The following is a 22,131-nucleotide window of genomic DNA, read 5'->3' as shown; positions in this document are numbered from 1 at the left end:
TAAACAGTAAAATTAAGTCACTTTTTCCCTCTTGTAAATCAGTTTTTAGAAGTGTTATGGACTGACCACAACTCCTATTCTCTATTCCCCTACGCTGCTCACAGTCCCCAGAGCGCAGAGCTCAGTGACCACCACCACCCATAAAGGAAGCTGCAGGAGGCTGCCATGAGGCCTCTTCTCAGCCTGCTCTACTCTGGGCTGAACAAACCAAGGGACCTCAGCTGCTCCTCATACATCTTGCCCTCCAGACCTTTCACCATCTTCATAACCCTCCTTTGCACACTATCTAGTGGGTTTATATCTTTCTTATGCTGTGGCACTCAAAACCACACACAGAAGTGGAGGTTGGAGGTGAGGCCCCACCACTGCAGGGCAGAGTGGGACAGTCACTTCCCTCGACCATTAGCAGTGCTCTGCCTGATATACCCCAAGGTACAGTTGGACCTCCTGGCTGCCAATGCACACGGCTGGCTCACGTTCAGCTTGCTGTTGATTAAAACCCCCAGATATTTTTCTGCAGGGCAGATCTCCAGCATCTCGTCCCACAGTCCGTATGTACAGCCAGGGTTGCCCCTTCCCAGGTGCAGAATCCAGCACTTGCTCTTAGAATCACAGAAAGTGGTCCAACAGGGTAAACCCACCACAAGTTATCACTTTTATTTGAACATTTTAAGTGAGGCTGGACATTTTAAGTGAGGTATTGGACAGCTGCACCACAGGTTTTCAGTACAAAATACCAGAAACGTCAGTTGGTAGTCTGTACTGGTATTGCTTTTCTAAGCTTTGTTTCATCTAAATGTTTTTGTTTGTTTGCTTGTTTTTCAAATACCAAATACAGTGGAACTTTTATTATTATTATTATTAAGATGGCTGTTCAGTTTAATTACCTAAAAATTATGCTCTGAATAACTTTTTAGTATTGGTTATACTGTTAATTAAATATTAATGTCTTCTCTCTGAAGAGGTGTGTTACATATCCAGCCCAGCTCAGAGGAGGAAGTACTGTCTTTTACTAGTTACTTGACCAATGAGAGGTTGCAGCATATCATCATAGTATGTTGTACGTGAAGCTAGCATAGAAAGCAAATCCACTTTACTGAATGAAAGCACTCTGTATATCTTTGTGGTCTTAGAAGGACTTAGAGAGCATGTCAGACATTCTTGAAACTAAAACTCTACTTTACAATCTGTGTAGTGAAGTCAGAATCACAAAATGGTTGAGGTTGTAAGGGACCTCTAGAGGTCATCTAGTCCAACCCTCTTGCTCAAGTAGGGACACCTAGAGCAGGTTGCATGGGACCATGTCCAGACAGTTTTTGAAGATTGTCAAGGAAGGAGACTCCACAACCTCTGTGGGCAATCTGTGCCAGTGCTCCACCACCTGCAGAGGAAAGAAGCACTTCTTGGTGTTTAGATGGAATCTCTTGAATTCATGTTTGTGACAGTAGCCTCTCATTCTGGCACTGGATACCACTGAAAAGAGCTTGGCTCTGCCCTCTTTGCGCCCTCCCTACAGGTATTTATAGACATTGATAAGATCCCCCCTTGAGTCTCCTCTTCTCCAGGGTTAACATTTCCAGGTCTCTCAGCCTCTTCCCACAAGAGAGGTATTCTATGGTTCCTTGATCATCTTGGTGTGGTCCTATGTTACTCTCCTTCCAGTATGTCCAGGTGTTTCTTGTACTGGGGGGCCCAGAACTGGACACAGTAATCCAGGTGTAGCCTCACCAGCACTGAAGAGAGGGGAAGAATCACCTCTTTAGACCTTGTGTCTTCCCTATGCAGCCCAGGAAAGACATGGTTATCCTTCTTTGTTGCAAAGGCACGTTGCTGAATCACATTCAACATGGTGTCCACCAGGACCTTTTCTGCAAAGCTACTTTTCAGCTGGGTGGCCCCCAGCATTTTCTAGTGCCTGTGGTTGTTTCTCCCTAGGCATAGGACTTTGCACTTCTCCTTGTTGAACTTCATAAGACTTTTGTCAGCCTGTTGAGGTCTCTCTGAATGTCTGCATGGCCCTCTGGTGAGTCAGCCACATCCCACCCTGCTCAGTTTCATTCATCTATGAATTTACTGAGTACATTATAACACATTGCCCATATTGTTAATAAAGATATTAAATGGGACTGGATCCAGTATTGACCACTGGGGTACTCCTCTTGTTACTGGCCTCCATTTAGACTTTGTGTCACTGACCACTGCCCTCTTGGCCCAGCTGTTCAGCCAATTTTTGATCCACCTCACTGTCTGCTCATTTCAACAGCTTCTTTAGGAGGATCTCATGGGGAACATTGTCAAAGGCCTTAATGAAGTGCAGGAAGGCAATATCCACTGCTCTTTCCTCATCCATCAATCTGGTCATTTCATCATAGAAGTTTATCAGGTTGTACAGGCATGACTTCCCCATGGTGAATACATGCTGGCTAATCCTGATGGTTCTCTTCTACTTCATGTGCCTGTAAATGGTTTTCAGGATTAGCTGTTCCATTACTTTCCCAGAGATGAAGGAGAAGCTGATCAGCGTATAGGTCCCCTGGTCCTCCTTGCTCTTTTGGAAGATAGGAGTGACGTGTTTTCTTCCAGTCTTTGATCAGTTCTCCGAGATGCCATGATCAAGAAAAGATTATAGAGATTGGCCTTGCAATTACACCTACCAGTTCCCTCTGCACTCACAGTGCATCCCATGAGGGTCAATGGACTTGTGAATGCCCAGTCTGCTCAAATATTCCTTGATTTGATCCTCTTTGCATCAAGGGTTCTTCCTTGCTCCAAGCTTCCACTCTGATCTCTGAGACCTGGGAATCCTCAAGTCCAGTCTTGCTGGTAAAGACTGCAGCATTACCTTTGCTTTTTAACTGTCTTGTGTAAACTCATTTCATTCAGGCCTACATTTTCCTTGACCTTCCTTTTGTCCCTGATGTACTTGTAGAAGCCCTTATTGTTGCCTTTCACATCCCTGGCCAGATTCAATTCCAAAGAACTGAAAGGCTTTTGATGACGTAGTTATATTTTGTTCCTAATGTATCTCAGAATCTTCAAAGATCTCTGTTTGATCTTCTATCAGATCTTAGTCCCATTAACTGCAAGCCTCAGTAAGCACCTGTCAATGGTTTTAAAAATCACTACATATAATCAGATCTTTGGGGAATGTTTCATCTACAAGTGGGTTTTCCAGCTCAGTATTTTCTAATTAACCTGCACAAACTAACCATAGAGAACTCCATCTTGTTAAACCGGTTTCATTTGCCAAATCCCATTAAGTCAACCTCTTTTTAAGTTAAAAGCATAGACATGATATCTGAATAGATTATATTTTATTTTCATAGTGAATATAAGTTTTTTCTCCTGAGGTATTTGATGTTGAATTTGGACTTTTAACACAAACCCTGAATATTTTTTATATCAAATGGGCTGTCTGTCACATTTTCTTTCTTGACAGATTCTTTTAGTAGTAGCATTTGTTATTAAATGATTTGCTTGATTTTTCTTCCAGGACTATTCTTTCTAACCTTTCAGTTATTTCCTGCTTGCACAGCTTAAAATGCTGAACTTTCAAATATAAATGGCAGCAACAGGACTTCTATGTGGCATAAGTTCTGTTTATTTCAATATTTTCATGTCCCCTTGTAAATTTTAATTTTTAAAATGTTTCCTACTTAATACGTTTAACCGTGATGATTTTCAGTGACATCTTTTAATTTCACCCCTTTAAGTAACAAACAAGCGGATCTATTTAATTTCATCTTGATTCATTTTCCTAGAACAGGTGGAACATGTTTGTACTAAGTAAAACATTCATCTTGATTGGCAAGGTCTGTTCTATAGGAACTGTATTTATCTCCAATACCATTAAAAAGGGTAAAGGATTTATTTTTAAATTATATCTTCAGACTATATCAATAATTTTTTATTTTTTATTTTTTCCTTGCAGCTCTAATTCCTTTTAGGTTTTATGAACAATAGGCTTGTTCTTCAATTTTCTAGGCTGTACAAAAATGGTTATCAGCTTTCTATAAAATAAGGACTTAATGGATTAATAAATATTTTGTACGTGTTGTGGTTTAACCTGGCTGGCAGCTAAACACCACACAGCCGTTCACTCACCCTCCCCCCTCCCTCTCTGGGATGGGGGAGAGAAACGGGAAAGTGAAGCCTGTGGGCTGAGATAAAGACAGTTTTTTTTTTTTTGTTTTTTTTTTTTTTTTTTTTTTAAGATAGGAAATAATAATAATAATAATTATGTGTACAAAATAAGTGATGCACAATGCAATTGCTTACCACCCGCTGACCGATGCCCAGCCCAACCCTGAGCAGCCAGCCCCCCACCCCAGCTAGCCACCCCTATATATTGTTTTGCATGACGTCAGATGGTATGGAAGTGGTCTGGCCACTTTGGGTCAGCTGTCCTGGGTCTGTCTCCTCCATGCTCTTGCTGTACCCCCATCCTGCCCACTGGCAGGACAGAGAGAGAAGCTGAAAAGTCCTTGGCTTAGTGTAAGCATTGCTTTGCAACAAGTAAAACATCAGTGTGTTATCAGCACTCTTCTCATCCTAATCCAAAACATAACACCCTACCAGCTACTAGGAGGAAAAATAACTCTGTCCTAACTGAAACCAGGACAGTAGGAAAAATGTACTGTGATACTCTAGAAAACCCTAGTGACAGAAGATATACCGCTATTGATATTTTATTCAATCATCCTTTGCTAATTTGGCTGGACTCCTTTTTCTCCATAATTTAAGTCACATGGACATTCTTCTTTTTCAAGGAAATCAGATAACTCTTGAAGGCTGTAATCAATAGATGTTTGATCAATACATTCATACTTTGAGGCACAGTGTTAGTACAGTCTACTATCAGAATGCTAAATTGACATTTCTAAGGATATAGAGGTCTGTGATATATCTTTTGAGAACAAAAAGGTTCTTCTTTCTTTGAATGAGTTTTTAAAATAAGAGAAAAATGTCTCTGGGTGTGGCAACAGGGATTTAAGTAAACTCTCAGTGTCCTTCAGCTGTATTCTACTAGAAATATAGCATTAAAGTCTGGAAACTAGTACAAAATGGTGAGTTAATGGCATAATAAATGCACAGAAGTTTTGTAGGTGACAGCATGTGTTTGTTAGGGAACAACTGTTAGTTATGCAGTATACTAAGTAGAAAGCTTTTCTAGAAGCTCCTAATTAAAAATATATATAAATTTTTAAAAGGTCTTAGAAATAATGCTATTTTCAGGCAGGCAAACAAGAAATTTTTTAATTAGTTTTCATTAGAAATGGTGACCAATTCAATATCTATTTCCAGTTCTTATTAAAGGGAAGTCTCTGAGAGTTCTATGGCAAGCTTCAGTATTTTTGTCTCTTTGCTGTAAGTTATAAGAAAAGCAGATGTCTGAGTAATAGGCAAGAGAGGAATTGAAACTCAAATTCCTGAACAACTTGTATGAAATTTTGCTCCTAAGACAACGAAAAAATAAAATATACTAACTTACAGAGGTAGAAATTATATAATAATTGAATCTGTTATGCAAACTGGAGTATGCCCAATTAAAAAACATTATTATGTACAGCACAGCATGCAATTACCCAGCACACAGACCACGACCAGACATGCCTTTGAACTGAAGCACCAGATGCATCAGCGACAACTTGACAACATCAGAGTGCGGGGCCAGTCCTCACAACACTGCACACTTTATTTATTTTATTTCAGTTTTAGTCTAGGGAAGATCTAGAAAGATGAATTATTTTATGAAAAGAAAAATGGCATGATTTTATGTTTTTTCCAGTGACAGTTTTGGAAAAAGAAAAAAAAAAAAAAAAAAAAAAAAAAAAGTAGCAATGCAAGAGAGAATACAGGGTGTATTTATTTTTAATTTGTAGCCACAGTTTATGTTACACTGGGAAGTGCTGAATGCTGACTATTTCAAAATCATTGCAGCCTTTGGCCAAACATCTGTTACTGCAAAATAAATCTGTGGTCTTTTTTACTGAAAAATTAAAGGTTTTCAAAAAGTATCAAGGCTTGATTACTCAGACTGTCAAGGCCAGCTCAAAGGTCTTTCCACCATCTTTCTTATTATCTCTCAAAATCACATAAGTGAAAGGTGCTTAGCAATGTTAAAAATGTGCAGGGGAAAAAAAAAAAAAAAAAAAAAAAAAAAAGTATATGAAAAATTACAGAGCTCCCAAGAATTACTAATTTGAAGGAATACCTTATTTCATACATTAGTTCCATAGCCAGACATTTCCCAAAACAACCATCTTCAAGACATGAGAAAACTGGATATTTTTATTGCATTCTTTGCTGCATGTTTTGCTGTAGTTATGAATCTTTTAAGTAGGTTTTTAATGGCTCAGTTAAAGAAATAACCTTCTGTACAATATGCAGGATTCACAATTAAAAAAATGCTTATTTCAGTCCAAAAAAAGAAGCCAGATTTCCCCATTGACTGAAGATGGGAACTGCAATCTAACATGATGTCAAGCAAATGATGGGTAACATAAGCATTCTCACGGTGGGGTTTGAAAATACTGCCAAGTTGTTAATGTTCAGAACATGCTTGAAAACTTGTGTCTTATCCCTTGGGAAGCTGCTATAGCAGTGAATTCTATCCACAAAATATTCAACATTTTTCATCGCTCTTTAATGGCACATGTTCCCTGAGGTAGCTTACATAAGGTATCATATTTCTAACTCAAAGTGAAATTAAGATCAGACATGGAGTAATCTCTCTTTGCTGATGTTTTCAATGATTCATATATGTGATGGCATATTAACTTAGTATGCTTATATCCTTGGGCACCAACATGAAGAACACTTCTTTGCTGAGAGTCAATACTTTTTTTCAGGGCTAAGGTTTTTTTATTCTAAATATTGAAGTTTCCTGGCCTGAAAATTTGCATTTTATGTAAAAAGATCAAAAAATGGGGAGAAGGATGCCACATACCAGCTGAATGAACAGATGGGTAGGAGGCAATTTTTACAGTCATCATCTGGCTTTGTGGAAAGTGGAAAGTTTGTGGTTGGTTTCTCAGAAAAAGACTTCCGTTCTGAAATTTTCTGGGATGAAAAGCTTGAAGTTTTTTATGGATCCTGTTTACTTTGGCTATTCATTTCTCTTGCTGAATTCAATGTAATAAATAATAATAATAATAATAATAATAAAGCCTTTATTTATTTATTGCTGAGCTCAGGAAGAGCAGCTCTTGCTGTTGTCAATGACTGCATCTAACCTGCTTAGGCTAACACATGATAATAATACTTTTTTCTTCCTCCCATTGTGCATTTTAGATTGTGATATCTATATGAAGAGATACAGGGGCTTTGTATTTTTTCAGTACAAATGCAAAAAAAAAAAAAAAAAAAAAAGAATGAAGCTAAAATCTGACACTGTATATATCAATTGGAAAATATTTGGAGAAGTGTTTTTTTTTTTTTTTTTTCCTCTTTATTTATACTTATTTTTTTTTTTTTTTTTTTTTTTGGGGGGGGGGGGTGGAGCTATATTCATAGGAGTATTTGGGAGATCAGGATGATTACCATTTCTTTTCAGCCAAAGGCAAGACGGAGCATACCCTTAGTGGGTATGTATCGTTATGTTCAAGTCATGGCAAGGCATGTCACAAATACTGACATGTGTGGTTACCCATTTCTACTACTACCTTGTAGTCCAAAGTATTCTGGTTAGTTTCCACTAAAACACGATCAGTGGAGGATGCCAACTATAAGAGGTCAATGTAATACTTTGGCAGATGGCACACTGGCTCTGCTTCACCCTTTATTTTCTGCTTGTGTTTTGCTTCTGCTTTCTATTCCAACTCAAAACCTAAATCCTATTTTCCAAATGTTAGGTGATTTCATTCTTATTATTGTTTTCAGACTTGATTTAATTCAGCTTTTGGCATTTGTGATTGAGAGCTTTGAAACTAAAGCTTCATCCAATGTTGGCTTGTTTTATTCTCATTTCTAGATTTTGTTGACGTTACTTAAATCTAACTTGGCTGAGTGTAGCAATTACTATGCTAGTTTTGTATTTGACACCAGTCTTGTTCACAGAATTGCTTGTATGGCCATATGGCACTCTTCATTCAAATAGGTTAGGTCACGATAACATTATATAAAAAGCAGGTGGCAGCAGCTTGCATATCCCGTATCCAAATAGTTCGTAGCAGACTTTTCCATCTTCGGGGTGGGAGAATTTAAATCTTCACCATCTAGGTTGGTCTGGAATTACCCTCCCTGCACCACCACTCTTGAGGTAGTGAATCAGACCTTTGCTCATTAGAGGACACCAGAAGCATATCCCTTTGTTATTCTCATGAACAGAAACACTGGAAGCCTTTGTATCTGATTTCTGAAAATGAAGTGTAACCTGATCTAAGCCAAGGAAAAAAGAAAGTATGTTAATGGAAATAATTCTTATGACTAAAGCTGGAAAAAAAATTAGAGTCCTATGAACAACTGTATAACTTCCTACAGCAAGAGCACATAACTTTGTTTCACATAACCTTGTGAAACAGAAAACCTGGTTAAGTGATCTTTTAAAAAGCAAGACAATTAATTTGTCTCATGCTGGATGAAGGAACTGTTGACAGAGAAGTGAGGAATTTTGTTTGTTTTGTTTCTGAGTTCAGATGCAGAAAAGTGATTATACAACAAGATCAATTTTCCCAAGAGGTAAACACTGAACAGTATGTTGGTAAATGTATGAAAGGCTTCATGCATGCTTCCAAATTATTCCTTGACCGGCAGAACACACTAGTATAGAACAATAACTTTACCACCAAAGAGTTTTGTCATGAAGATGTAGTCAAGTGGTCATCTACTTTTGGACCTTTTCTTGGAGATAGTTTCTTGCTTTTTAGTTTGGAAAATAAGTTAATCATTAAAATAATGATAATCATGACAATATATGCATTAGGTAATTTTTTTTTGAAAATAGTCTGTTCCAGAAATAACAAACATACAAAAAAAAAATCTTAAAATTTAGAATATGGACAAAAGCCTGGATATAGAGGATATACTGACGGTTTAAGACATTTAATTCTTCAAAGTGGCACATAATTCTATTGTTGGAATTTATTTTCTGATGACATACCACTACACATATGGGTACGGATGGACAGGTTAGTTGTGTTTCTAAAATTCATTACACAAAAGATCATTCTTATAGACAAATTCAGATTATTCATGGCTGAAGTAAAGATTACAGTCTCCACCCTTTTATTCTTTTTTTTTTTTTTTTTTTTTTTTTCCTATGAGTTATCTTTTAAGAAAATATATACTTCAATCTATCATTTAAAATACGAGATAATGATTCTGGATAAATATCTAGTTGTACATTTATACATTAATATTCACACAAATACTAGGAAATGTTTTAAGAACTTTTCTATAGAAATTCACGTGATATCTTTCTCCCTTTTATTTGCTTTTGTTTTCAGTTGTGTTTTTGTTTGTTTGTTTTTATCTTTGCTGGGTGTCCCAGTAGCATAATTACCTCAAAATACACAATTCGTTTGTATTTCATTGTTCCTAATTATCTATAATTTGAAACACTATGCTCATTATTGAAACTTAGTATTAAATAAGCCTATAAATGGTTTTTAAAAGGTTAGAGAAGAGTTAAACCTGATGATTTTTTTTTTTCACCTGCACATTGTATCTGCCTCATTGCCTTCCCTGTGTGTCTGCTAATGAACTACATGGTGTTTTAGCAGACCCTGAGGCTGAAGCTGGGAGGAGTAACAAACTAATGAATAAATGCTATTAAAATCATTACATAACATGCTATCCTGCCATGATGTTAATCTGTTTGAGGATACAGTTAAAATGTTGTGGCAAGAGAACTGAATGTCTCAGAAAATGTTGTAAAAATGAAATTTGAACTAGGGAGCTGTTGTCAGAAAATTGATATTTTATTTTACCACCCTTCCTTAAAAAATAGTGGTCTGCCACTTATAGTTCCTAAAAAAAAAAAATAATAATAATAATAAAAAAAAATAAGCAAACAGCAACAACAACCAACTGGATAGTTACATTTTTTATTACTTCCTTGTTTCAGGACCTCGATCATACCACAGAATTTTAAGAGATTGAAACCTGGAAGTACTAAGAAGCTGTAAAAACATTATTATTATTATTATTATCTCTATTATGAATGCTAGGTCTGACATGAAAAAGCTAAGTTCAGTGTATGTGCTATTAGTTGGAGTTTTCTGTGATTTTGCCACTGTAGCTCCCACATGTGTGGGATCTAGATCTCATGTGTGTACTAGATCTCATGGCTTGGCTGTTTTATACCTCAGGGTCCTTAACCAGGGCACAGGAAACAAGCTTCCAACCACCAGCTGTGATGCACAGATTATGTTGGTGCTAGATGTGTAGCTCCTACAATGTCTGGCCATCATGGATGTCATATATTGTGGTTTCCTCCTTTGCAGGGAGCCCACGTCAGGAAAGCCTGAACTCCTGCCACGTGACTCCTCTGTTATGTGACTCTAAACCACAGCTGTAAGGATGAGCAAACACTAACAAGTCGTTTTATGTTTTGAAGACAGATTCAACTATGTCCTTCAAGGGAATCTTCATTTAGGTGAGTGTCTCTGCTTTTTTTTTTTTTTTTTTTTTTTTTTTTGTTTATTTTTAATGAATGACAAATGGGGAAGACCAACACCCTGACTTGGTCTTGTTGAAGGTCAATACAATTCCCTGTCAATACAGTTCACAGTAATCAGAAAATTTTGGCTAGATGTCTAAAGTGAAATTTATATAGTTACCTGAATTTATACTCTATACTATTTTTACTCTATAGTTCTGCAAGACATCCGTTTTACTATCTTTATAGTCAGTGCAGGAAAACAGGAATTTCTAAGGTGTAGGGTTATTTTGATGTTTGCTACTGGGTAAGATCAATTGTTACACAAAAATGTTTATTCTTCCTGATTGACTCAGGAGATGGTAGCTAGGGCACAGTTCAGTTATTTAAATATAAGTGCTTAGTATACCTTGAGTACCCCCTTGGTTAGAAGCAGGAAGATACAAAATCGAACTTGTTTTACAAGGTACATTTCCTTCTAAAGGGAAACAGGTCTTCACTTAAGCAGGTGCAGGGTAATGGATTGAATGCCAAACTGGGATCCTCACGGTGCCCAAGATCTTCTTAAACACCTATGCTTCAGCAACTGAAATGTTTCTAAATCTATTTGTAGATGACTGTAATGTCATTGTTTACATTGGGTCAAATTAGTCCAATTTCTAATGCTGAAGTGAAAAATCCCGATTGGTGCATTCCTTTATTTTTTCTTACTTTTAAAATTTTTCCTTGGGTATTTAATATCTGATAAGGTACAATTATTTCCACACTTAAGTAGGTAGAGTGTTGCCACTACTTTCTGTGCTAAAGTAGAATTATTGCCATTTGTGAGTATTTTATGGGGTCTCTAAGTCACAAGGTTATCACTCTTTAATATATGCCCCAGCTCTATACTGATATTCTGGAAAGCTCTAAATGACCTTCATTTTCATTTGTTTCCACTTCTAGTTTAAGAAAGTCAAAACCTCCTTGTTTTTACTAATTTATGTTTTTAACTGCAATTCTTGGTTACTGAGAGCAGTATAAATTGCAGCAACTTTGGTAACTGTAAGCACACCATTAAAATCATGTGTTTCTTTTAGCATATATAAAATGTGGCCACCATACTATATAGTTATAACAACTTACATTTGAATCTAGTTTTATTGCTTGTGCATTTTCCCTAAGAGGCAAATTGGAGTTTGACTCTAAGTGTTTATCACAGGCTCTAGACAGGTTTTGCAACTCTGTCAATAGGAGACATTATTTAATTTAGTTCTCTTGCTTATAGTATGCTGTTTAAGTCATGTCACATAATAAACCTTTATTCTTGAACAGCATCCTGGCTTGTATCAGGAACAGTGTAGCCAGCAGGACCAGGGAGGTGATCATCCCCTTGTACTTTACTCTGCTGTGGCCTTACCTTGAGTACCATGTTCAGTTTTGGGTCATCACTACAAGAAGGACATCAAGGCCCTGGAGCATGTCCAGAGAATGGCTATGAAGCTGGTGAAGGCCCTGGAACACAAGTCTTATGCGGAGAGGCTGAGGGGACTGGTGTTGTTTAGTCTGGAGAAGAAGAGGCTCGGGGGAAACCTTATTGCTCTCTAAAACTACCTGAAAGGAAGGTGTGGGGAGCTGGGAGTCAGCATTTTCTCACAGATAACTAGCAACAGGACTAGAGAGAAGGGCCTCAAGTTACACCAGGGTATGTTTAGGTTGGAAATGAGGAGACATTTCTTCTAGAATGAGTGGTTAGGCATTGGAACGGGTTGCCCAGGGAGTTGATGGAGTCAACACCCCTGGGGAAGGAAGTCTAAGGAAAGGTTGGATGTGGTACTTAGGACATGGTTTAGTGGGTGACATTGATAGTAGGGTGATGGTTGGACCAGATGATCTTGGAGGTCTTTTCCAACCTTCATGATTCTATAATATGAACTAAATTGAATCTTAATTTTCAGTGTTTAAATATTAGGTATGTTTCAAGATTAATATACATTACTTAAAATGTTGTAGAAGACTACCTATGCTTTTAATATTTTAAGGAAATATCTCAGACATGGGCTACTGAAAATTGTTTAGCTGACAATTCTTCATAAAAAATGTGAAACTTGACTGTTTCTGAGGGACTTTGCAAATTCAAAAATGTTTCCTATTGTTTCTATTTTTACACATATCCTATAATGAAAAACTCTTGTCAAAGCCCACTTTATTGAGATTTTTAAGAGAGAAAATATGTACCCATAACTCTGCAGTGAAATAAAAAAGAACAGACTCCTTCAGTTAGCAAAGTCCTGTACCTGATGCTGATGTCAGGAAAAGAATGAAGTAAAATTTGTTGCCTGTCAGTGTAATTAAAAGATATTGTTAGCAAATTGCCTATCAGCTTGTATTATGAAAGATTCCTGTAATCTTTTATTTGGCAAAACCATTCTTCCAGTGACATCTTCATTATTTGCAGTCTCAGTTGATATGCACCGGGTGCTTGGTCCTCCAGGTACAGAAGTGCTGCCTTATCCCTCTTGTCCTGGTGTTTCCTGCATCCTGCTGCTATTCCAGATAGCCACTTTTGTTCTTGATGAAAACTGTTGTGTCCTAAGTAATAGCTGAGACTGTGAAGACCAGACTGCCATCACAAGGAAAAAAATTATCAAGCTGCTGCTCTGCTGAATACCAAGGGAAGACAGTCTTTTGCCTTTTTGTAATGGTGCATGGAATGGAGTAAGAATTGGAGAATAGAAGGAAAAAAAAAAAAAAAAAAAAAAAAAAAAAAAAGTACTCTGAACATATTATCACTTGCTACCTCTAAATTACATTTTTGGACATACATGTCCAATTTGTATGGACAACGATGCACTCACAGCCCTACCCATTCCTGTCCACCCCCAGGGCTCCCCACAGCCCTGCCTTGCCATGCCATGGCCATCACCATTCTGGGCCCACAGCCTGGCCTCTGCCCAGCCCTGCCCCGAGGAAGGTGCTTGGGGCTGCCCCAGTGCCCCCAGCCTCCCTGCTGTAGGCTAGGGCGGTGGGACAGGTCCAGGCTGCCAGGCCCTACCAGGCTGCCCTGAGGGAGGCCCCAGCCCACAGGTAGCTTCTGGCCTTCACAGAACTATTATATCCTTTCCCTCGTTCACCAAGATAACAAACCTGATATGTTACAATAATTAGATCTGTAAATCAAATTACAGAATGTCAAGTGAAAGACCATTATTTCATTTACAAAGTCTAGTATGCACAGTTTTTAAAAAGCTGAATTTCCTGGGTAAGCCTTAGTATATGCATTTTAATTAGATGGTCACAAAATTTATTTTTTTTCTTTTTCCTGCCAAATTTATGTCTTTGTTGGTGAATGCGTTAGCTATGTAGAAGGCCCGGATGAAGTATGTGCAGAAGCTCAGGCACTGCAGCTGAGCACAAGGAGCCTGTGCTTGAAGATAATTACAAAAGCCACTGCTATGCCCAGGTGGGATGAAGGAGGAGAGACAGGTACTGGAAATAACCGCTCATCAGGGACTGTGCTGGAACAGCAAATGTCCTTCTTCTCAAGGACATTTGGGCCAGAAAAAAAAAATACTGCTACAAGTTAGGTCAGGGCTATGGCATTGCAATTGTGATACACAGAGGGCACATCTCATCATAGAAATTCTCCAGTTTCTTAGTGCTGACAAGACCAAAACAAAAAGGAAAAATAAATAAATAAAAGCATTGCAGATTCTGTTAGCTGATTATTTTTTTTTTTTAATTTTATTTTTTTCCTTCATATGCAAGATTGTTCATCACCATCAACTTTGGAAAATAATTAACATATTTGCTTTTGATGTTGAGTTTCTTTTATGGAGTCTGTCCTTTTTTTCTCCCTACCTTTTTTCTTGCTTTCTCTCTCTTCCTTTTCATTGATTTTTTACCACAATCCAATAAAACTAAAGAGACATAGATGGGAAACCTGCTGTGAGGAGTAGTTCATCAACATTCAACAGGCTAACCTGGGAAAGCCAAATATAGTGCAAGTCTGCTAATTAGGTTTCTATATTTATTTATTTTTATCTACTGTTGATAAGCTGTTTTTTCCCCCTCTATAATCATAGCCTTCTTGAACAACATGATGTAAAAATGGCTTCTGTGACTAACACAGAAAGCAAAAACTAAAAGCATCAGAAAGCATGAGACTTTTCTTTTTGCTTGTGATTGTCTGCATTTGCATAAATTAGTGTCTTCTGTCATACTTTTGTTAAGATTATGATGCCTTTTAAACAATAATTTAATCTGAATACAATGCTCCCAACTTTTCATTTAAAGAAGCCATTTCCCAATATTCTCATGTTTAAAACTGATGATGAGATAATCGTCTTTATAAATGAATTACCATTGGACCATAACCAACTGAATCCATTAATTCATAGTTCATCTTCAAAAGCGAGTCTGTCATTAACTTTTTTGTCCTCCATCCCTTCACCTAAATAATTTGCTACGTTCTTTATCAAACATGAAGTGCAGCAACTTGCACATTTGCAGTCAAGCTGCAGATAAATTTTTGACTAGCAATTTTCATGATGAAAGTTCAGTAAAACTTGAAACTTTCTCTGAGAGTTTCAGCTAAATTTTGATCAGCAATGTTACCCTAAATCTGGAAATTTCTAATTTAAATGAGAGACGGACAGATTTCAGAACAATACATGGCCAAGGGGTCAGAACTTTTAAGAACCCCAGTCACAATCCCTCTGATTGGTCCCGGAATTATAAACTTTAGCTTTCTCTGGTGTCCATCTTTCTGTCTGCCTGCTCACTGTACGCACTGTTCCCTGCTTCTGCTTTAGCCTTGCAATCTGTCTCTGTGATTGTTGTCTGTCTCATCAGTAGATAGTGAATGTTCTGGGAATGGCAGCAATAACAGGAAAATCAAAAGGCTTTGGATAAATCTTATGCTAGGAAAAAAAAAAAAAAAAAAAAAAAAAAAAAAAAAAAACTGTGAAGAAAAGAGGGACACAACAGAAATAAAAATTAGCAAACATCTAGGGAAAAATAAGTAGTCAATAAGAGAGAGGCTGAATTAAATTTAGAAGAAAACTATTACATAGCTGGAATAAATACAACTGAATGTTGTAATTTCCATGTCAGGAAATTTGTAAATCCTTTCTGTGTTACAACAGATGATTTCAGAGCAGCATTCATACTTGTATATTATAAGATCAATATAAATTGGATGATTTTATTTATGTGAGCATTTTATACATGTAAGCAGTTATGAGTGGCATTATCACTCAGATGACTCAGCAAGTTGTATAATCATTTCTTGCTATGAATAGGTCAGTATGTGATGCTCCATACAAACTTGATTCAAAGCCTCTATGTACTTATCCACTGAAAGTCAGACTGCCAAGTCAGACTGCTAATGTAAATACTCAGTGCAATGATCTGTGCTTCGTGGTCAGCCTAGTGAAGTCTTGGTCCCTCTGAAATTGGTAGGGCTGTATGTGAAATAGTGAGAGTTTGGCTGAGCTCTAGCAGCAGCCAGGATGGCTCTGGAACAAAAGGGGGGGATAACTGTGTACAGTACAGTACAGTAGTGTTGTGCTTGACGTCCTGTTGTGAGGTAAACCTATGTAGTACATCTGTGCTAATGCAGCTATTTTGCCCTGGGACACAAGGTAATATTTCTGTATGGCTTCCCACAAATAGAGAGCTCTACCAGCTGAGGTGAAAATTAGCTTCCTCTATTGTCTGCAACCTTAGGTTTATTGGTGTTTGCTAAGGCTTTACCATTATCTTCAATGTCATCATACTGCAGAGAACGAAGAGAAAATTCTGAGAAAAATGTGTCCCCTAGAACCAGAAGCCCTAGTGCAGTGGCATATATTTAAGCATGTGCTTATCTGATGTCTCTTGGAACTTTCCCAGCTTATTGTCTAACTCCAGGGAATGCCAAGATCTTTTTCCCTTTTTATACTGTTTTTGGCTGATGTATGTAAAGAAAATTACTTCTCTAACATGATAGACTCCTGTGTTGTAGGGGCACTTTACCTACATTAAAGCTATTGCCTTTTATAAAAGAAAGTACCTTATGCAGCAGGTAGCAAATGTGCTGATACAGGAAGCTGTGGAGGAAGCTGTAAGAGCAGTGTTGGGAATAATATGAGCACATTCATAGGCAACAGCTTGACACTAATACATATGGAAACTAACAAGTCTTGGTAGGGATATGCTAGCTAACATCCTTAATTCCATATTGCAGACATGGAGGAGTATGAGGGGAAAAAAATGGCCAGGCTATTGTGATCTCCTGAAATAATCTATTCTGCAACTGTCAGAGAGGGAATGGGCAGAATGATGAACAAATGGTCTGCCCTAGGACGTTGCTTATATCCTTATTTCTTTTATCACTGCAGAGATGTGGAGCTTAAAATAAATAAATAAATAGAGAAATAAGTAAATAAATAAATAAATTACTAGGTCTGTATCCAGCCTTTTTTATTTTCAGTGCATATGTCATGTGTAGCTTATACACAAGCTCTTCTCTCTTTCCCAAGTTCATCAATATTTGATTTCTCAAAGTAAAGTATCAAAATCTAGATCCCTAAATACACTGCACCCTTACAATATCTTATCAGGGAAATATTAAATTTGCATAACAGTGGTTAAACATTTCCTCTTATTTTGTTTCTTTACTCTCTTTGCAAAATAAATTGTTGCTGATGTACCACAGGGCATTTGCTGTGAGGATAACTAATTTGACAGCAGTTCCACTGTACGTTTGTTTACTTTAGGGAATCTAAATAACCATAAGGATTATCATTAATAGAGGACATTTTGCACTAAGGATTGCAAGCCATTTTTAATTCTTATTGGAAGATATTGCAGTGCTTTGATTTCTGTTGTAAATCATTTGAAATTTTTGCAAATGAAAGGTTCTGCAGGTATTACAGATCTTAAATGTAATATTGACAACTCTTCCTACAATGAAAACCAGCAGGAACTGTACGGTGCTCTTAGTGGCTCTGAGATACCAGACAAACTCAGAAACGTTTCTGTACTTTAATTAACAAATAATTTGAAACATCAGTCCACCTCAGTCCTTTTTATACAAGTTCTTGTTCACCTAAAGAAAAGAGACTTTGATTATTCTTGGCTTTTGCTAGAATGTCTCTTTTTGATTTAATAGTTTTGCTATCCCATCTCTAAGTTTAAATTTCCCAATAAAAGTCATAATAATACATTCACTTTAAAATTTTATTTGTAGGTTATTCATACTAAGTGTTTATGTTGTTTCTTATGTTAAGGGTAATTTAAGCATAAAGTTGTGCTCCTACCTGCACATTTAGCAAAATAATTTCCTAATTTGTTTTCAAGTACTGTATTTACTGTGAAAAAAAAAAAAAAGAAAGGAAGAAAGAAAGAAAAAAAAAGGGGGGGGGAGGGCAATAGATAAGAGACTACTCATACTGATTAATCTAACTGACAAACCATATTAATCAAATCAGATTCATCAAGTGCTCTTGACTTGAAAAAAAAAAAAAAAAAGATTATATATTTTAAATATAAAAGTTATGGCAAAAAGTGTTATTAGTAATATATAAATGTTAAATCAATGGAAAATAAGCAGATGAGAATGAAGAACAATTAACAAACAAAAAAAGTACTTGTTAATGTGGGACAAAGCTACTGCTTTCCTCAAGAAACAGTAATTTTGACACTGGACCACAACACTTAGATACCTCAGCAAGAACTGCAGTAATTTTTCCATTGGTATCAGGGGGAAGTATTAGTTATTGTTAAAAGAAGTAAATTAACTTCTGTTTTCTTAATAGCTGATCGGTCTCCAATGGAACCGTGACCAATGTGACCAATGGAACACCACCGTTCCAAGTGACCAATGGAACAATCCTGAACAACTTAAATATAAGTATTTATTTACGAGAGTTCACACTGTTGTGGGAAGACTTATTTTGGGGGGGGGAGGGGAAGAATATTTTAATTGTTAGGAAAGAGAGTATTTCTGCATCCCATCAAGGGATCAGATTGTTCTGGTCTTTGAGTTAAAACAAAGTTTTAATCTTCCACTGTGAAGAAGACTAAGAAATCTTTTACTATGACTCCACGTTCTTTTATTTCACTAGCCCCATAGACTCCAGTCACATTCTCTTTACATTTAGTGTTAGAATTTGAAATGAAGAATCATGATTTAGAATATACAAATATAGACCAGTTCTACCTTCTCTATCAGACAGAAGGTTGGACTAGAATGTTCCAAGGTATTGCCTTCTGGCCTTTTCAGTCTTTAAATCTCTAGGAATCCTGATCAGTCACTTATAAAGTATACCAGAGATTAATATAATCTCTTAACACAAGAAACATCTGAAAAAAAAAAAAAAAAAAAAAAAGCCTAAAAAAATGTAACATTTTTTTAAAGCCATTCCAACAAATCATTCATGAAAGCCATTCTCAAATTCTTTCATATTGTAAGTGAACACAGGTGCATCTTCATAAAAGACACTTATAGTGAAGATGGATAAAAGGCAATCATGAGAGTCCAGAGAATTTTATTTATTTATTTATTTATTTATTTATTTCAGTTATTCAGTTAGTTTAATTATCTAGAATCTTCTGGAAAGCTTAAACAAGGTTCAAAATTTGTCTGCAGTATTAATCAGTGGTGTCATTGCTTGAAAAGCTGCAGTGTTTGAATGGTCTTTTGACCAAGTGACAGTACTGATGGTTAAAAATCACAGAATTATTAATTATGTGATGTGAGTCAGACCCTCAGTTTATAGCAGAAGACTTCCCTTTTGGGTGTAAAATAAAAGAAAAAAGTATTTGAAAGATATTGCCATACAGAGTGCATTAAATAGATCTTTTTTGTTTCAGATAATGACATTTTACTTCAATATTTGCTATAGTCCTTAGAAAAGAATAAATCCTCTTGAATTTTTAATAACTAAGCTCTGACAAAGCATAAGCTAAATAATTTTGACTCTTGTAGTATCATGAGGCGCTATATAAGCAAAGATGTACTTATTTTTTTATGTTGAAAATGAAGAAATCCATCTGAAAACTAGAATTATTTGTGAATTGCTCAATAGGGTCACTACCCAAATTCATAATCAGGAAAAGATAACTTTAACAAAAGCCTAATAGCTATCAGACTACATACTTCTTTCCAGAGTGTTTTGTCAACATTACTTTTGCCCTTATAGCTTTATGTGGGACCTCTAATTTTTGGCGGTATCATAGGGACAAATTGATTGCACAATAATAGATATATTTTCATTGGCTGTTTTTTTTTCTACATATTTTTATTGCATGTTCCAGGTGGGCAACATGTTAAAACAGCTGATTCATTCTATTAAATCCAGAGAAGCTGAAAATTCCATCTGATTCTTTTCCTGCACCTAATGTACCATAAGTCCTTCATCTCCGTGGATAAGATATAACTGGGAGTCAGCTGTAATTCACAGTCTTAAGAATAATTGTTTTTTGTAGCTGCACATATTTCTTGCTTTTGCGTGGTCTTCTGGGTGACAATCAAAGCTAGACAGACCCCAAGACTTCTTATGGCTTTCCACCAAACAGACATCTACAATGATACCCCCTAGAGGGCATACAAATAGGTAGGAGTGGCTAGTACTACCCAAAAAAATAATAGCCTTTATATGCCAACCAGGGTATTTTTTCTATATTGTGCTATATCCCTGCCATTCATCTAACTACAAAGGTTTTAACATATTTAATTAGACAGACCACGTTCTCTTCAAGTTTACATGATATGATATCATGACAAGGGGAAAAGGTTTTTCATTCTTTAAGGGTCACTGAGCTAAATTCTGCCAAATTAGCACTTAGCAATGTAAGTAAGATCAGTATCACCATTCAACAGAAGAACAGGTTTCAATTAAGTTATTCTTTCTCTTCATGGGAACTTCAGTGATATGTATATGATCTTTATATAACTACACTTATTCCTGTTTATTATGCTCTTTAATCTTATTATCAAGAAAGTGGCAAATATATTGATTGCAATTACTTTCCAAATAATTGCTACATTATTAGCTTAATGTGTTACTGACATTTTATTTCTTAAAGGCAAACTTATATTGCTTTAGTATGGGAAGTCTTGCTAAAAACTTATTTTCTCATTTCTCCCAAATGGTACAAAGATGTCCTTCTTTTCTACTATCATCATTAATATTAAAAGTCAGCTACATATATAAATATCTTACACTTTCATCCATCTACTGTAATTAAAATTTTATAAAATTGCTCTTTGTGTCTTTTTTATTGATTACCTATAACATTAAACCACTCCAATACTTTCATTAAGTATATCGTTTTTGATATAGAACATTTCATAAATGTTTTCAGCATATTATATTATACAAAAACTTTGGAAACAGTTGCATTTAACAGCTATTATAACCACATGTTGTTAAACCTGAGCCAAATTCCTTCAGGCACAGCTTTACTGTCTCTTCTGCTTAGAGTAGCAGAAGGCAAAGAATCTGTGTACATATTTCACTGTGTGCTCTACAGAGGCAGAGCTCCTCAAATCTTTGCAGCATCTTGCACTATGGGTATCAGAAATCATGTCTTATGTGTTTATGAGTACAGGTTTGGGGGACAATCTGTTACTCACAGCATACTAGCTAAGACTGTTAAATATGTGTTTTACACAGCACAGGAAAAAAAAATAAATAAATAAATAAACAAACCAAAAAAGTGAATTTACTTATAATCTTATGTAGGTTAGATTTTTTCTTCTAAACATTAGGTTGTATATTTTATTTTCCTGTATCATAAAAGTTCTATCAGCTTGATTTGTTGTTTTTCTCTTTTTTTTATTTTTTTACAGATAAAAGAAAACTGGATAAAGATTGCAGCTAGGGAAAAATGGATGAGAAGTACGCTTTCTAACTGACAATGTAGTGTGTTTCTGTTTTTCACACCTGCAGTCTTCTCCCATGGGAAATCTCATTCATGAGTCATATCAATGTTCATTATATATAAAATTCCCGACATGAATTCATACTTCTGAAAACTGTGTGCCACTTACTATGTGTTTCACATGACTGAAGTCAAGTAACCACAAATAGGACCCTAGGATTTTACCTTGCAACCCATTCAAATAAGCTATGAGCTTTATTTATCTTTTCTCCAAAAACAGATGATGTTAGCATTTAATGCTTTTAATTTATTTATTTTTTTTTTTTTGTATTTGTTCTCAGCGGTATAGAATTACCAAATACTTAGTGGTAAATGCTGTAGAATTTAACTGTTAACTGTTTCTCTGAGAGCTACAGCTAAACTTGCATTTTTTTTTTTTATTTTTTATTTTTTTTCACGAGACCACTCTGTTGATAATATGGTTGTATATTGAAGCATGAACATCTATGCAGAGAAAATTTGCAGTGGCCTCCAGAAAAGAGTTATAGTTTCTTCCTGAGCCTAACACCATGAGAATCCATTGACTCTTATTAAGTATCCGTCAAGCCTGGAGTACGAAGTTGTTGTTCACATTGGAGGGGAGAGAGCTGAAGAACAGAAAAAAAAAAAAAAAAAAAAAA

The 22,131-nt window shown here is 36.2% G+C and overlaps 1 long non-coding RNA gene across 2 annotated transcripts in view; it reads left to right on the top strand.

Annotated features, from left to right (window-relative positions):
- The window catches only part of LOC118160748, a 30,398-nt gene extending 8,640 nt beyond the window's left edge, over positions 1-21,758 (top strand). Inside the window, exons 2-4 of one of the 2 annotated variants that reach the window (XR_004747657.1) lie at positions 10,559-10,597; positions 13,038-13,283; positions 21,420-21,758. This is a non-coding gene — a long non-coding RNA (uncharacterized LOC118160748). Of the gene's footprint in view, positions 1-10,558; positions 10,598-13,037; positions 13,284-13,945; positions 14,124-21,419 lie in introns of those variants that run through there. The other variant, XR_004747656.1, reaches the window with a different exon arrangement.
- The last annotated feature ends 373 nt before the right edge of the window (positions 21,759-22,131 follow it).

Source organism: Oxyura jamaicensis, chromosome 1, assembly GCF_011077185.1.
Source record: "Oxyura jamaicensis isolate SHBP4307 breed ruddy duck chromosome 1, BPBGC_Ojam_1.0, whole genome shotgun sequence".
Lineage (NCBI taxonomy): Eukaryota > Metazoa > Chordata > Aves > Anseriformes > Anatidae > Oxyura > Oxyura jamaicensis.
The sequence above is the reverse complement of the archived record's forward strand: the minus strand, read 5'-3'. Positions and strand labels throughout refer to the sequence as shown.